The following is a 17,117-nucleotide window of genomic DNA, read 5'->3' on the forward strand; positions in this document are numbered from 1 at the left end:
TTATTTTAGCAATGATATCATAGCAGAACAACAGACCTTTCAATCTGCCACAGCCTCAAATTCATTTTCCTTATCTTGGCTTCTATGCCACAGGCATCACCATGGTGCTTTGGTACCTATGCAGAATAGTTAACCAACAACTACCATAAATTCAGTGAAAGAGTAAACCATGAAAAAAAAAAATCAACAGTATGCCTCCCCTAAATTTTCTATATTTTAAAATTTCCTTGAGAATGCACAAAAAACTATTTAAAATTTACTCTTCATTTTTTCCCCACCCCTGGGGAATGCTGCCATATGAGATTTTATTCCTTGATTGAATAGGAACAACTCCTTAGCTAATTCTGACCATTTGTGAGGAGTTATGTGTCCCTATGTTCACTGGCTTCTCACAATACAGAAAGATGACTCCAAACCCATTATTTTACAGTAAACTCTCACTTCAGAGTAAAGGCTAGGATAACAGCCAGAGACTGGATGAGACTCACACTGAAAACACGAACATGATGGTTTTATGGTCTATATTTTGGATTTTTTGCAACTTTCAAGAAACAGTAAATGATCCCTTACCAGAGTAGTTCTTAGTACTTTTGTACCATAAACCCAACTCGATGCTAAGATTTCACAGATGCACACTAGATAGTATCTGAATTACTATTCAGTGAAATAGGGACAGACCCTTAAACTTGATTATTATGGGTTTGCACAGAAAAACATGGCATGATTTAATCCCAGATAAACTAGAACTCTCCCAAAGGATTCCTGGGCATGGTCTGAAAAGTAGCATGAGCCAGAGACTTCTCTCAGTAGACAACTGGGGTGTGGTCACACACATTTTTTTTAGCACTAAGGATGCCAACCAACTGTGTTTGTTGGCTTTAGGGGTAGAAGAGGGGCTCTATCATTGTTCAATTCATCGATATAGATGATGACAAAGAAAACAGACCTCAGTTTGCAAGGGACTTCACAACGGCTTTGTTAGGAAGGCACTTTAAGAGAAGACAGCCATGAAGCAGCGCTCAGTAGTGTATCACAGTTGGCAGACTGTCCTGGTTAAAAGCATCTGAATGATTTTGGCCTGTCATCTGAGGCATGTTGCTTGGGTGATCTGACTCTACTGTTTGAGCCCAAGGCTTGCAACCTATGTTAGATACCAAGTAACTGTTTCCACTAACAGAACTCAGTATCTTCATCTGCAGAAAGCCATGATCAGAGTGGTCCCTTATTTCAGGTGTCCCCATGAAATGAAGAGGCACTGGGAAATATAGTCTCTGTGACCGCAGGGACCAGGGTTTCACAGTGGTGGGGCTGGACAGTGCTGCACAGCACTGGCTCAACCCATTTCCCCTGGGATAAACAGGACAGCAGAAAGCCTTCTTCCTTTTCCCAGTTCCTTCCGTAAGCCACTCAAAACAAAAACAGTTCCCGTGATCCCTCTGAAGTCAATCTCTTATCATCCTAGCAGCTCGTAGCTGCCCTTTTTTGCAGGGTTTCAGCCTCCAGTTCCTCTGAACATCTCTGAAAGATATTAAGAAAATGTTAAATACTTCTCTGCTTGCCTTCAAGTTACTCTTAGCTGGATTTTTGTGAACTCCATGGGGACATGGCTGGCAATGCTCACGCTTGTCTCTGGGCTGATGAGATTGCAGCCAACAATGCTGGAGCTGGGTGGGCAGGCTTATACTTATGTTTTTATACTGTCAGTGTAACAGCCAGTGCTGGCTGGGGTTGATTGATTTTAAGAGCAGCAAATTACCGTGCATTTTTAACAACGCTGCTTCTCTTTCTGAGGTGGTAATAAATTGGCTTTTGAAATGGGTAGATTAGTTAGCTTTCTGATACTGCTGAGATTCAGAAACCTGTGGTACTATAAATATACAGAGGGAAATTGCATCTTACCTACCTGTGCTGCTTGTGTCCTTAAACTGATGGTTAGGTAGGAGCAGATGAAGATTTATAATAAGTATGAGTGAACTTCATATTTTCAAACACAATATTGAGAAAGAATAATAATAATTATTAGAGTCCCCGATCTCATTAATTAATGTGTCTGGTAAATTCTGTGGAATTAAAGAGAAAGAACCCAAAATCCTAGAGCTTTTTCCCCCTACAATTCTATATTTCCGCCTGGAAAAAAATAATTGCAGAAATGAGTAAAATGACTTATAAATGGGAGCTTGAGTTTGGAAACATAGTACCCAAGGAGTCTGGATGTGGGGAAATTTAGAGGTAAAAACCCCTGCATACTCATACAGTTTCATTAATGTTAACTGCCTTTCCTTGGTTTTCCTGCATTCTGACACTGCGGCCACCCTAGATACCTGCTGCCCTTGGTTTCTCTGCCTGCACACAGCTCAACTTTCCCCATACCATACAAGGTCCAAGGAGAGGAGACAGGGGTACTTGAAGCTGTTTGCTCATTCCTTGTTCTTCCTACCTGGCTCAGAGGAGAACCTGGTCCTTAGGCCCAAGAGCAGAATGTGGTTTCCACTAGCAGATCTGTGACACTGGCACTGGGATAAGTGATGACTCATGGGGGCTGAGGGGAAAGAGGAAGGTGACAGGGTAATAAGACAAAGTAATTATGTGCTGCTTTGTTGTCACAGTTCATTTGTTTTATGTTCTCCTTCCCCAGTGAGGAAAGCAAAGGTTCTTTTCTCCAACTCACTGAGCCCTGTGTTAAAAATACTTGGTTTATCCTAACCATGTGTAGTGGGTTGACCTTGGCCAGATGCCCAGTACCCACTAAAGCTGCTCTCTCACTCTCCCTCTGCAACTGGACAGAGGAGAGAAAAAAAACAGCAAAGGGTTCATGAGTGGAGATAATAGCTGGGAGAGGTCGCTTACTGATCACCATCACAGGCAAAACAAACTCCAAGTGGGGATATTAACTGAATTTATTACTAACAGGGTCAGAGCAAAAGAGGGAGAAGTAAAATAATCTTTAAAACACCTTCCCCCCACCCCTGCTTCCTTCCAAAACTCTACCTTCTCCATCCCAGCAGTGCAGGGAGACAGGGAATGGGGGTTGTGGTCAGTTGTTGTTTCTGCTGCTGCTCAGGGAGAGGAGTCCTTCCTTCCCTTGCTCCCATGGGGTCTCTCCCACGGGAGACAGTCCTTGATGGGCCTCTCCAGAGTGAGTCCATCCCACAGGCAAGAGTTCTCCCTAAACTGCTGTCCTGTGGGTCACTCATGAATGAACTGTACCAATGTGGGTGCCCCACAGGGGCCATGAGTCCCACCAGGGAAAAACCTGCTCCAGTGTGAGCTTCCCTCTCCACGGCCGCAGGTCTCTGACAGGACCCTGCTCCATCTTGGGCCTCCCACAGGGTCGCAGCCTCCTTCATGCATCCACCTGCTCCAGCATGGGCTCCTCCATGGGCTGCAGGTGGGTCTCTGCACCCTGATGGTCCTCCATTGGCTGCAGGGGCACAGCTGCCTCACCATGGTCTGTACCGTGGGGTTCAGGGGCCTCAGCTCCGGCGCCTGGAGCATCTCCTGCCCCTCCTTGTGCACTGACCTTGGTGTCTACCTTGTTGTTCACGTGTTCTGACTCCACTCTTCCCTGGCTGGAATTTTTCACTATGCAATAAATTTATGTTCTTAACTATGTTATCACAGAGGTGTTACTATTGCTCCTGACTGGCTTGGCCTTGGCCAGCAACAGGAAACCTGTCCTGGAGCTAGCTGGCATTGTCTCTGCCAGGCAGGGGAAGCTTCTGGCAGCTTCTAACAGAAGCCACTCTTATAGCCCCCTCCTCTACCAAAATCTAGCCACAGAAAACCACTACACCATGTTTCCATAGTCCATATTTTTAGATATTTCAAGTTTTGGCAGCTACCTATTTTGTTTCCCTAACACTCACTGCCCCATGATTTCTCTCTTCCACCACTCTCCACACACAGACCCTTTCTGAAGGCCCTGTCTCTTGAGATATTTATTGGAAATTTGCCTACAGATAATTTCATGCCCAGGAGAGGACCAGAGGATGTGCTGTGTGAGGGCAGCATTGTGCTTCCCCTTTCTCCTGTGCATTCTCTGTTCAGATGTCAGGGGGCCGTCCTGAGGACAGGGGTCCTGCAGCTTTCAGCTGGGTTTGAAAAACCTCTGGCTCAGCTCTCCAGGGTGTGAAATGGGATGGTGGGCAACTGCTGCATGCAGCCACTTTCTGAGAAAGAAATAACGCTGTGAGAATTGGGGAGAAGCCCCTGCTTTGTGTATCAGCGGATTGCTTGCGTCCTTTACATCTGGGAATTAGCAGCTTCTCCTGGTTTTGACATCCTCACATTTTTTCCCTGCCTTGTTCTGGGATATTTGTCATCCTGTGCTCATTCACCAGCCTGCCATGCAGACGAAGCACTTAGTTCTCAGCTTAAAGGTTTTCACGTCTAGAAAAAAAATTCAAGAGGAACAGCCTAAAAAGTACCTCCTGATAGAAGGGGCACCACGTGGTGATCAATGACAAAAGCTACCAGGAGGTCTCTGCCACTGAAACTGATGAAGCTCAGTATGAACAGGGACGAAGGAGACTTTCACCTCTGTGGAGGCATAAAATGACACGCCTCATCTGCATGCATTAAGAGGGAATGAATTCTAGCAGTGGGAGAATGGCTTGCTTTAGAGATGATAACCTTCTCTCTTGGTCCAAAACGACTGAATTAGGAACTGCCAGAAGCTGTTTAACTTGAGCATTGCCTTCTTTGAAGAAGTGCTGTAGCTTTACATTGGAGTTTTAAGACCTAAGAAAGTTGTAAGCTTTGGGGCAAACCTAAAATTTAAACTATAAAACTTCGAATGTCTAAACTTGGGTGAGGATGACTCCGTATCACCTGCTGCCTCAGCATGACAGAGTCACTGATCTCAGAGCAACAAGCTCCAAACTGCACAAACCATGAGTGGCAAGGAAGGTGCAGCTGGTCTGTGTGCTGCTGCACAGGCCCAGTTCTGCTGCTACCTATACCAGCATGCTCTTGGGATAATGCACTAAAATAAACACAGTCATCCACCAGTGTAACCAAGAACAGACCTTGACCCTGTGCTTAAAGGAAAAGGACCAAAGAGACCCCAAACCTTCTCATGGGGGCCTGAGCATCTCTGTTCTGCTCACTGTTCAGTAATTCTTCAGATTTTGCCTCTTAATGAAGTAATCTCAATATCTTATTAAAAATCACCAAACCATGTCCCAGAAATAATGATGCCAGCAGTTTGGGGTGAATTACCAATGCATTTTACCATTTCTTTAACAATTACAGCTCTATTTAGAATGGAGAGGATTATATTGCTATGCAGTTTTAGAATGATAAATTGCAGAATATTAAAAGATTCTTTGCTAAATGCAAACAATAGAGAACTTAATTATTGCTCAGAATGTCATTGTAGCATTATGGAACAATTTGAAATTCAACTTGCCTGGCTAGATTTATTTTAAGTCTGACATTTTCAGCCTTAGCTTTCACTCTCTGGATCTCTTTTTCACTCTGACAACACATCAATCTATTTTCTAACAGTTCTAAGATTAAAATAATCTCTCTTAATCTGAATTTTTTTTCTGCCTTATTTTATACTGGGAAAAAAGATTTATCTGCAAATCCAGTGTGGTGCAGGAAATATGTTTATAAAGGAGACAAATTCAGACCAGCAGCATCTGTAATCCATGCCTCCTTCTTGTCATAGGTAAAGCTACCTGAAAATTCTTAAAGAATGATCCTGCAATGAAAAATGCTGTTTAATTGAAAGTATGATTTATGGGAACAAATCAATTTTTCTAATACTTACAATGAGGAGAAGCCAAAACATTTCATTGCAACTTAATCAGTGCATTACAATGCTAGACTGCAATCTAGACTACTAGATTAAAATGTTCATTGTAGTAGCGGACACTGTTAAGTATGTAGCATTTTTCCTGCAATATAAAATTCAAAGTGATATATTTAGAACATATTTTTCCACTGATCCCAAATATATTTTGTCCTTTTTTTTTGTTTGGGAAATTTCAAAATGTTTTCCCTTGTTGTAATATGGAACAATTTGCGAGCCTTGGGCATTCTCCACTGAGAAGATGCTCCTATTCTTGTGTACCTTCATCTGAAGGAGAGGGACCCAGAGGCAGCACCGCCTCAGAGCACAGTAAGACACCCACCTGCTGCACCACATTGTGTGACTGGGCTGCTTTAGTGCCAGAAGCCCTCTTTCCCAGGCACAGGCTGCAGGCCACAGTCTGCTGCAGTCAGGATCTTCTGTGGCTATAGAGCTCCACCTGAGATTTGTGCCATCAAAGCTGAGCAGGGTTATCCCCACGACAACACCTCAGGAAGAAGTTATGTCCACATCAGACCAAATGACTCACAGTCTGTTCCTGGATGCAGCTCCACCCTCTGTGCCCTCTCCATGAGCATCTGAGTGGACGTTATCTCAGCCAGCCTTGGTCTGATATCAGCATACAAGAGTCATTCTGGATACGCTACTGGAGAGAAGCAGGCATCTCCAGAGATTGTCTCATCCAAAGACACAGGGCTGGATCCCTTCTCAGAAGTGCTGTTCCTCACCATTGGGTAGACAGGAGGAGCTGAAATTTCATCATACACAAAATCCCCGGGATTTGGGTGGCTGCATTAAGGGGCATCTGGTTTTTGCACAACCCACTATTGCAAGGTGATGTCACCCCCAAAAGCACTTGTGAAAAACGAGAAAGTTTCAAAGGTGTGAGTTACAGCGTGATCACATAGGTTCTGTGCACTGTAACCAATGAGGCAACCTCTGAAACAGGGATGGGCAACATGCCACGGCAGAGATTTACACAGGACCTTCCTAAACTGACTCTTTCACTGAAGGACTCATCATATGGCACTGTGCCCTCAAGGGAAAAGTTCTGATACAGAAAATCCTTTAAGCAACTTTAAGCATGTGATTCAGATATGTAATACTTGTCCTCTGTGTCAAGCAGAGCTGGTACCAGTCAGCAGTGCTGGCAGTGACCAGGCAGAGAAATGACACTGGAATGTGCCCTGTGGGAGACCACCATGGATGGAAGTGCAGTCAAGTCTCCTCTGCCTGATCTACCAAGAAAGCGCTTCACTTCTCTCTGCTGCCTGTGATCTTTCAGGAACTCCTACAACCTCCGATTAGGCTTCAGGAAAAATTAGGAAGACAAAAGCAATGGTTGTGATTGATCAAATATCTTGTTCTGAGGAGATGACATAGGAACATAATGTTCACAGTCCCTAAAAATCTGTAACCAGAAACTCTCCAAAGTGGCTTGAGGAGATTTCAATACCACTTTAATAAAGGGAATCACCTGCTGAGATTTGTCACCTCTTGGAGAGGAACACAAAGTACAAAGCATATATATAAAAATAATGACATAAATGGTCTTCAAGGCTCCATAACAGGAACAAAAAATCATTGTCAGGTTTGTCAAGTTGTTAGAAGTTGTATCCTAAATTCTGTATTTCGATTCATTAGATTTCATTCTTCTTCCCCTGTAATAAATATCCAAATCAGTTCTCCATTGTCCCATGACTGCAGCAAGCACAGCCCTGGAGAGGCAGTGAACCCGAGGAATATGGGAGTTGATGTGTTGGTGGTCAGTCTTGCAGATGGAGCGGGTCACATGTACAAGGCTGCTTTGGGGTAAAACCATCCCCATGTCCCCATGGTAAAGGAGAATGGGATGCCCTACATCAGCACTATTGCCAATCCCACACTGGGGGCTACTACCCCACAGCACAGCAGAGGCAGTTCAACTGCCTCCACATGCAGTGCTGAGAGGGATTTGTGTGACCCAGCTCTCCTCTGGCCCGGGGTGCTCTCGTCTCCTGTGTTTTATTGCTTGTGAGAGTTACCAGATGTACCTGAAGACATGACCCGCGTTTCCTCCTATGGCTGTTGAACTACTTCTGGATTTAACTGTTTCCAGTAAAGATGCTACAGCAGGAATTCTTGAGGAGTTTGACTTCCTACAAAAAGCCAGGGTTTATTAATCACTTCCTCCTTACCATTGTTGTCATGTTTCTATGTGACAATGGCAAGAAAATTTATAGCTGTTCTTCTCTAACAATGAAGACAGTATCTTTATAATAAAAGCAAATGGGAATTATCTCCTAGCCATCCACTCCTCTGCTGCACCAGACTCAGTGTCTCGCTTTGATTTTTGCAGCCCCATAGCTCTGGTTTTCTTCCATAGATGTACTGAGATAGGATTTCTCTTAACCTCCTGTCCCCATCCTCCTACTCTTCTTCCTAGTTAAAGACATGGCTGTGCTGGTTTTCGCTGAGGTAGAATTGTCTTCACCATGGCTAGTATGGAGCTGTGTTTTGGATTTGTGCTGAACACAGGGTTGATAATATAGAGACGTTTATGTTATTGCTGAGCAGGGCTTGCACAGAGCCAAGGACTTTTCTGCTTTTTGTACTGCCACAGTGGCAGGGAAGTTGAGGATGTGTGGGAGGTTAGGAGAAGGCACAGCCAGGACAGATGACCCAACCTGACCAAAGGGATATTCCATACCATATGACATCATGCTTAGTATATAAAGGGGAGGAAGAAGGAGGAGAAAGGGGAGAGAATGTTTGGAGTGATGGTATCCATCTTCCAAAGTCCATTATGTGTGATGGGTCCCTGCTCTCCTGCACATGGCTGAACACCTGCCTGCCCTTGGGAAGTGGTGAATTAATATTTTGTTTTTTCTTTGCTTGTGTGCACATCTTTTGCTTTCTCCATTAAACTGGCTTTATCTCAACCTATGAGTTTTCTTGCTTTTACCCTTCTGAATTTTCTTCCCAATCCTGCTGGTGGGGGAGTAAATGAGTGGCTGTGTGGGGCTTGGTTGCTGGGTGGGGTTAGACCATGACATGGCTCATTTCTTTTGCATGCATCCTGTGAGTCACCAGTGATCAATGATCAAATGCCCTTCGAAGTGGGGAGCAATCGGAGTTAGCTGGCTTGAGGCTCTGGCAGCCCTTTCACTTCTGACACCAGTAAATTACATTATGTGTTAAAGCAACATTTTCTTTTTTTCCTAGGCTCCAGGCTGAGTTTGAGGAGAACATGGCTCAGCTTTGATTTTACTCTGCTGTTCAATAAACTATTTTCTTTAAACAAGTTAAAAGAGAATGTTTTTCCCAAGATCTCATTAAATATTTATTTACTGTTTAGAATTCTTCAGTAAGTAGCAAAGGTCTCAATTTGGGAAAACACAAAAGTTTCTGTAAAACCAATCTGAGCCTGCTAGCTGAATATTAAAATGCAGTATGGATGAATTAGTAACTAATTCATGCATAATAAAACCCATACGCGTCTAAAAGTAATTAGCCTATTGTTTTGATTCAGGGAATGTTTGCTTAATAGCCTCAATAGCTGCTCACTTTCCCAACGAGATCAAAACTAACATAAGTGGAAGTGACATTCAGATAAAATGAATAATTTCCATAATAAGAAATTCAGATTTTTTTGATGTTTCTGTAGATGGCCTGAAATCACTGAATTTTAGCTTTCCTGTGCCTGGAAAAGCTGCAGTTATTTGATTAGGGCTAAATAAGCTCCTTAGCTCTCTTAAAACAGAAAGATGGTATTAAAAACACTTGGTAGTGGCTAAGAAGTAAACACTGAAGATATCTGCTTATTATAGTAAGGCAAAACTTTGCTCAAGTGTTCAAGAGGATGAAATTTCTGAGGGAGAGATGAGGGATGAAGTATCAGCCCACTGAGCACACCTCCTCTGCCCTTGTGTGCCAACCAGAGCCTGTACCAAGCCCCAGATTTCCCTGTGTACACACACATCCATTGGACTTGATGAGAAGTGGGGTCTTCCAGGTATGAGCAGGGGCCCATTTGTAATATGGGTGTGGGACCTTGTCTAACACTATTTCTGTGATAATGTCAGGTGTCAGATGGACAAGCTGTATGCTGGCCCCAGAACTGTGTGGTGACCAGCATCAGGAATTTCTAGGGAATCAAAGCTTTCATTTCCCCAAACTACTTATTGAACATAATTGCCAGGATTCCCTTCTTAGCACTTCTGCAATGAAAGCCGAGATCTCTGTACCTCCGTTTCTCAAAAAACACACAGATAGTACCTCTATTTCTGCTCAGCAGCTGTCACCATGTTAGTGGCTACAGAGTTTCCTCATGTCCCTCATGCAGGGTAGGTCATGGACCCTATGGTTTAGTTCTTCCTTAAGCTGTGGCACGTGTCATGTTACTTCCCAGCAGACAGTAGGGTCAGTCTCATGTAATCATGGAATCATAGAATCATAGAATGGCTTGGGTTGGAAAGAACCTTGTAAGATCATCTAGTTCCAATCCCTCTGCCATGGGCAGGGGCATCTTTCACTAAACCAGGTTGCTCAGAGCCCCATCCAACTTGGCCTTGAACACTTCTGGGGATGGGTGTGAGATCCTGGATCTGAATCTCACTGAATTATTGAAATGGGCCGGAACCAACTCACTGAGTGTGTGTGCATGTGGGGAAGGGCTGTGCCAGGACCTGCAGGTCCAGGGTAAGGCCTGCACATGAGGCCCGTGCTGAGGGCACAGGGCAGAGCTGAAGGCAAGGCCTGCAGCCCACGCAGAGCACACGGCAGAGCTGCAGGCCCTGCAGCCGGGCTGTCAGTCAAGGCAGACCTGCCTGGTAGCCCACCCACACCACATCCCTGGAGCCTGCGACTGGCTACAGCACAACTCACTCTGGCCTGGAAGGCACTGACGGGATATCCTGCCTGGGAGGGAAAACTGAACTCTATAAATACACGAAACTCCATGTGGTCTCCCTCTCCTGTCTCTCTTCTCCCTCTCCAGCTGGCACCATTTGAATCACTGAATCTTGTCAGTAACTATTCTCCTTTCTCTCTCCTTCTCTCTTTCTTCTCTCTTTCTTTATTCCTTTTAATCTGTTTTCTTTTACTCTTTTCCTTCTCCTGTGGGTAACTTAAAACCAATGAACTGTGTTTTACTAAAGACGGTATACGGATTGTTTTTAGTGGGTGTTTCCTGTGGAATGGGTCTTTGTGCTGAATGTTTCAGTGAAATGCTTTTTTCTTGGTTGTGTTTTACTCCTGTAAAAACCTTTTGCCAAAATATCTTATTTTTCTCACTAAATTAAAAAGAATTTCTCTTAGAGAAAAGTGTGTGACTCTTTCTCCAGATGCTAATTAGAGGTTATAACAAACCAAAAGGCTTTTAAAAATTCTTAAATAAAAATGTAACTGCTCTGAGCAGTTTATAGCTTAATCTGGAGCATAACAATCCGGGGCATCCACAATTTCTTTGGGTAACCTGCTCCAGTGCCTCACAACAAAGAATTTTTTTCTAATATCTAATCTAAACCTACCCTCTTTCAATTTGAAGCCATTCTGCCTTACCGTATCAATACATACCCTTGTAAATAGTCTCTCTCCATCCTTCTTATAGGCTTCCTTCAGGAACTGGAAGGTCCCAATTAAGTCACCCCAAAGCCTTTTCATTTCCAGTCTGAACAAACCCAGTTGTCTCAGTCTTTCCTTGTAGCGGAAATGCTCCATCCCCCTAATCAACTTGGTGATCCTCCTTTGGACTTACTCCAACAGGTCAGTGTCATGCCTTGTAATGTGACATAACAGGGTATAACACAGTCATCCACAGTGGTTTTGCTGTTGCTTTGAGAGGAGTCAGTCTAGATCCAATAATGAAATAGGTTCAAGAGCATTTACTGTTGAATCGCATGGCCCAGGGAATACTCTATAAAAGCCAGAATGGGTCTGCATAGCATATGGGAACTTCAGCCAATTTCCCTTTCAGTAATTAGTAATATGTGCCAGGGGATCTCCTAAGCTAATAACTACCTTAGTTGCAGACCAGTCTACTCTAGACTTGTATCTAGAAAACATACCATCACAGTTCAGTTTTACAAAGTTTCTCATTCAATCATAAGCAAAGGTAAAAGAGCTGAAACTCTAAATTTATGTTTCTTTTAAAAATTCTCAACAGTAGCTTTTTATTTTTATGTCAGTACTAGAAATATAAGTCACTCAGGTGCAGAGTAGTCAATGATAATAATTTACTTAGAAGTAGACAGAGGTGGGATGGGATTCAGATCAAGACTGAGATAACTACATTTTTGTGCCTGCATATCAGTAGCTACAGGAGTCTGAAGTGCCTAAGCAGCCTTTCTAGTCAAAATAGTCCTAGAGTCGGTTCAATTTTCTAAACCTGTGGGAATTTGAAACTCCATAGGACAACTAGGAGTTTTGCACAGTAATGGCTGTGGACTTACAATACAGGATAAAAATTTCACGTATTTCTGTAGATATAGGTGTCTGACCAGTTTGACTCCTGCAGATCCATAATTCGCAGTGGACACTGGGAATAAGTCCCATTTGTCATAAAAAACCTTCCATCGCAGTTGTCATGGTTCCAGGAGGTCTGAATAATCTTTTGGAAGCAGAAGTCGTCCTTTGACCACAGGGTCAAAAAATGGTTCTCAATGAGCTACCTCTATATTACTGTGAGGGTGACCCAGTGCTGGCACAGGTTGCACAAGGAAGTTGTGGAGTCTCCATCCTTGGAGATAATCAGAAGCAATGAGCATTGTCTCAGCAATTGTACCTTGTGTGGTCCCGCTTGAGCAGAGGGGTTGGACCAGATGACCTCCAGACATCCCTTCCAGCTTGATTCTGTGATTCTGTGATATTGTGCTCATCTTGAACTGGTCCTGCGGATAACAAGAAGACTTGTTTTTCTAAGACTGTGCTCTGGAATTAAATCTAGTCAATATTATGTATAATTACATCTAATTACATCTATTAACTGAAATTCTTTAAGCCTGAGTACAAAAGCCATTTTGTTATGCTGTTTATTTACAGAGCTACAGCATGGGTGCTGGAAAAGTAGTGGGGTGTGAAGGAAAAAGAACAGAAAGAATAAATGAGAGTTATCTGGCAAGACAGTGAATTTTGGCATCTTTTTTTAGGGGTGTGAACAGTTGCTGCATGCTGGAGAAGATAGGACAAGAACTGTACAAATATGAACTTGCCACAAAACCTCCACTTCATCTCTACCCTGCAGGCCAAGTATCTGCTTGGTAAATCCTCAGCCTATAAAAATAATATAGCTAGATAATCTGATAGAATGCTTAAAAGTACTTGGTCTCATAGCTATTCTTATGGAAAACCAAAGATGTTCTTTGACATCAAGATAGCTGTGTTAACACATAGTCTTTGCAGATACAAGGCACTGTGGGTTTTTTTAATCTCACTGTAACTAGTGAGATAAAGATATAAAGCTTGCCTTGAGTAGCTGTGTCAGAGACCTATGCCTTATCTCTGCAAGATTTTTGTGCTGTGACAGGTCCTTTGAAATGCCTCTCAGTCACAAATCCCTTTTTTCTCTTGCAGTGAAGACACAGAAAATTTACTTGTCATTCAAACAAGATATCACAGTTCCCTTCTTTTCACTTTTCCCTTATATTGTTGCATTCTCTCTCTTTTCTGTGCCTAAGATATTTATTTTTTCCAAAACTTTTGGAACAGACTACTTAACAGTGACAACAGTGACACTGTACCAAATTGTGCCAAAAACGTTGCCAAAATGTCAATGGCCTGTTAGAAATATGACATTTGCTATATTCTTTGCTCCTGAGTGAAGACGTTCTTTCTACCAGAGTCGAAATATAAATGCATGTTTTCCCATTGGTAAATTCATTTTAACCAACCTTTTAATGTTGCAGGGGCTTCTGTGGAAGAAGGGAAAGCTTTGGGAGGGCAGACTCAACAGAGCCCCCCAAAAAATCAAAGTCATCCCATCCAGGTATGGAGCCTAATTCTGGGATCAGTCACATGTGTGTAATTCCTTCAACTTCAGTGGAATTAGTCCTTCATTAAGTAAAGGAGAAAGGATCAGAGTTAAATTCACAAATATTAATTTAGTCATGGCAGATTTACATGTGAAAAGCCACTTGTACAATAGAGCAGAATGATGATCCTACACTCTTTGAAGTGGTCCTAACACTAAGTATTTCTTATCTCCCAGGGGCTCTCTTCACTGCTCTGTGATTTGCATAATACCAAGGTGATAGCTTGCCTTTGATTTGCCTTTGGTTTGGAGGATATACTTAGTTTCCAAAATCAAAAGTAAGTTAGAAAGAAATTACATTTTGTCTAAAAGTCAGAGAGAGTTTTTCTTCTCTCAGGTTGACATAACCTGCTGGATTTAAAAATTGATAGAGTTGAAAAATGCTGAACACTTTCATTACAGCTGCAGATCAGCATTAAAAACAAGAGGTTATTTTTAGCAGCAAGGCACCCTTTATTCATATGTCGCTTCACCGAAATATTAAATGGTAATTCACAATTCATGCATTTTGACGTCTTGCTACTTTTATCTTCACTTTCTTGTAAAAGAAAATGTCTTAAAATTTCAACATTAACACTGTGCTGGGTGTCCTTGGAAGTCACTCGTGTTCTTAAATGGATTGTTCAGTTTGGCCAAATGGCAAGCGGCAGTATATTATTGGCTCATTTTCTATTCCTCACACCCCCCAAATGTAAGTTGACTGGAGCAAGGCTTTTGAATATAAAAAGTTCAGAATTTTGCGTGTAAAACAGACTATTTAAGAAGGAATCCAGCTTGTGCTGAACATCTCAAAGGCAGGGGTGTTGGGCAGTAGCATAAAGCTTTAGAAACCATGTGCGTAGCCATCGCTTGTGCTGCTCTGTTTTAAAACTCATCTCATGATATTTCCACATCAGAAGAAGAGCTGTTTGTTAACAAAGTGTGGCTATTATGTTAAATTCTGACCTTGGATAGATATGTGTGAAACACTGCCAAGCTGCAGTTTTCACACAGATTTAAAGGGTTCCGTTCTATCTGAACGCATCGCTGCACTCTTCAGCCAAATTGCTGCTCTGTGAAATTTTTCAGAAAAGGAGGAATACAACATAGAATTGGTTTTCTGTTTTTTCACAAAGTAGACGTTGACCGTATGTAAAAATCCACTTTCTCAGAAAGGCTTTAACACTGGTATAAACCCTACCCTGTGTCAGAAAACACTGCTGGGCAATTAATCAAGATTTTTGTTGGTTTTGTTAATTCCAGGTATATAAAACAGTTAATGAAGCTGAAAGCTGTTATTAAACCTCTTCATAATTTAGAAATAAAGTATTTCAGAAGGAGGTTTAAATGAGATAATTAGACATTTGGAAACCTTCTCTGGGGCTAGATCTTACCAGTAGGTGTCAAGAAGTTCTTTGCACAGAGTTTGTGTCGTAAACAAGCCTGCAAACAGGGGTGAGGTGCTGGCTGTAAGTTTTGACTGCCTAGATTTAGTCTGCAGATTAGTCTGGAGCCCAACCAATGCCCCAGGTGAGGAAAGAAAGGGAGAGTTGTTTTCTCTGGGTGAAGCTTTGCAGGAGGACTTTGTGGAGGAGTTACCACAGTGTGGTGGTGTGTGCTGGAGAGTGTTAGACTATGAACTCCCTTATCTGATCCAAGAGCTATGGCCATCAAAAAGTTTAGCAGAAAGGAGATGAAAATAGCCGTACTAAGGTGTCATCTTCAAAGGCAGCAGGCTTTGCTGTCCAGGGCTTTCTATCCGGTCAGCTGTCCTGCCACAGCTAAATCCAGCACCTAACAGAAACATTTGAATTGCCACTTTTAGCACACATTCTACTGTCTGCATATTTGCTGTGGGGAACACAGGAAGATATGACTGTTTAACAAAGAGCTGGTATTACTGACAAGCAAATGCCATGAATATTCTATTTACATAGCAATGATTTACAAGCATCAAAAATCATACCTGCAGCTCCAAAAGCCAGAGATTTTATTTTAAAAAGCATAAGATTGTTTTTAGATAGTTTGTTACTATTTTTTTAAATCCATCTTTACTTTACCTACACTTTATTTGTATTTTAAAGGTTTTTTTTCCCAAACTTTTCTTTAGAAGTTCAAGCTGACCCTCTTCTGCAGTCTCTGTATTTCATCATCTGGGTCCTTCTGAGAGACACTAAATTACAGGTACATGACAGACTCATAAGAGTTGTCACAGGGTGATGGTTTGGGTTTTTTTCTGAACTGATCAAACAATTTATCTGGAAAGAAAACATCATGTTTCTTTTCTCAAGATTTAGCTTCGCAGGTGAAGCTGATTTCCTAAGAAAAATAGCATGAGATAACCAGAAAATGCACCTTAAATCTTCCTGTCTTGTAATTTGAAAAAAGAATCCTCCATGTCCCAGGACTGCTGAAAAGAGGACTCCTTTATATATCTTCTCCCTTGGCACCCAGACTTTGAGCTGACCTTGAGCCATCTCCTTCCCCATGTAACCCTGACTGCCTGTGGCTTGGATGTGCCCATTTTGGCTTATTGGCATTTCTGTGGTGGTGGCCAAACAATCCGAGTCACAGAAGGTTTTGGAGGGAAAGCACAGACCTACACAGATGGCATCTGCAGAGATCATTATTATTTTTCACAAATGACAGCAAAGAAAGAAACTCAACTCTGCATCAGGAGTAGCATTTCATTTTGAATTCAATGGTTCTGTCACTCATGGAGCTACTTTTAGCTTTAGGGCTCAGTGCTGTGCCAATAAAACTAATGGGAATTTTGTCATTGCCAGAAGAGAAAGCAGTGTTTGGCCTTTCAGAGCAACACACTTAATTCTAGTGTGCAGCCTGGCTTCAATTTTTAATGAGAAAATGGGAATAAACAGAACAAAAAGTGTTGCACAAGTCCCACATCTTCAATAAATATGGAATAACGGTAGAGCTAAAATTAATACCATTTTTTACAATCTGGATAGAGAGGCGAGACAGTCTGAGGAGCATTTGCTACATCATGCACTACAGCCAAAATAATTTCTTCTTCATGTTGGCTTGGTCTTAGTGGATGCCTGAGTTCTCAACTGATGAACCTCTGTTACTCCAAGAGCAAGACAGATATTGGGAAGCAGTGCTGGACTGATGTTGGTCTGCTAGAAATGCCGTCACCTGCATAATTGGTTCAATTCACCTTTGAAGATGCCTTGTTCACCCTGAGACCTCATCCACCTCTTCTGCCTGGCAGACCAGATGCATCAGGCTCTCTGTGGAAAACAGGCTCATCTGCCAAATTTCCACTGGATAGCACCTAAGAAAGAGAATGAA

General features: G+C 42.4%; 2 long non-coding RNA genes across 2 annotated transcripts; one reads left to right on the forward strand and one right to left on the reverse strand.

The window, feature by feature from the left end:
* Positions 1 to 1,199: 1,199 nt before the first annotated feature.
* On the reverse strand, positions 1,200 to 10,256 carry LOC120324298. The gene is made up of 3 exons (XR_005565489.1): positions 10,076 to 10,256; positions 2,438 to 2,539; positions 1,200 to 1,518 (listed from the first exon to the last, which is right to left on the reverse strand). It is a non-coding gene; the product is annotated as an uncharacterized LOC120324298 (long non-coding RNA).
* Positions 10,257 to 11,426: 1,170 nt separating this feature from the next.
* Positions 11,427 to 13,721, forward strand: LOC113983846. The gene is made up of 3 exons (XR_005565490.1): positions 11,427 to 11,563; positions 12,946 to 13,056; positions 13,702 to 13,721. It is a non-coding gene; the product is annotated as an uncharacterized LOC113983846 (long non-coding RNA).
* Positions 13,722 to 17,117: the final 3,396 nt, after the last annotated feature.

The sequence above is a fragment of the Pipra filicauda genome, unplaced genomic scaffold, assembly GCF_003945595.2.
Source record: "Pipra filicauda isolate LSUMZ 115617 unplaced genomic scaffold, ASM394559v2 scaffold485_size447873_pilon, whole genome shotgun sequence".
In the NCBI taxonomy this organism is placed as follows: Eukaryota; Metazoa; Chordata; class Aves; order Passeriformes; family Pipridae; genus Pipra; species Pipra filicauda.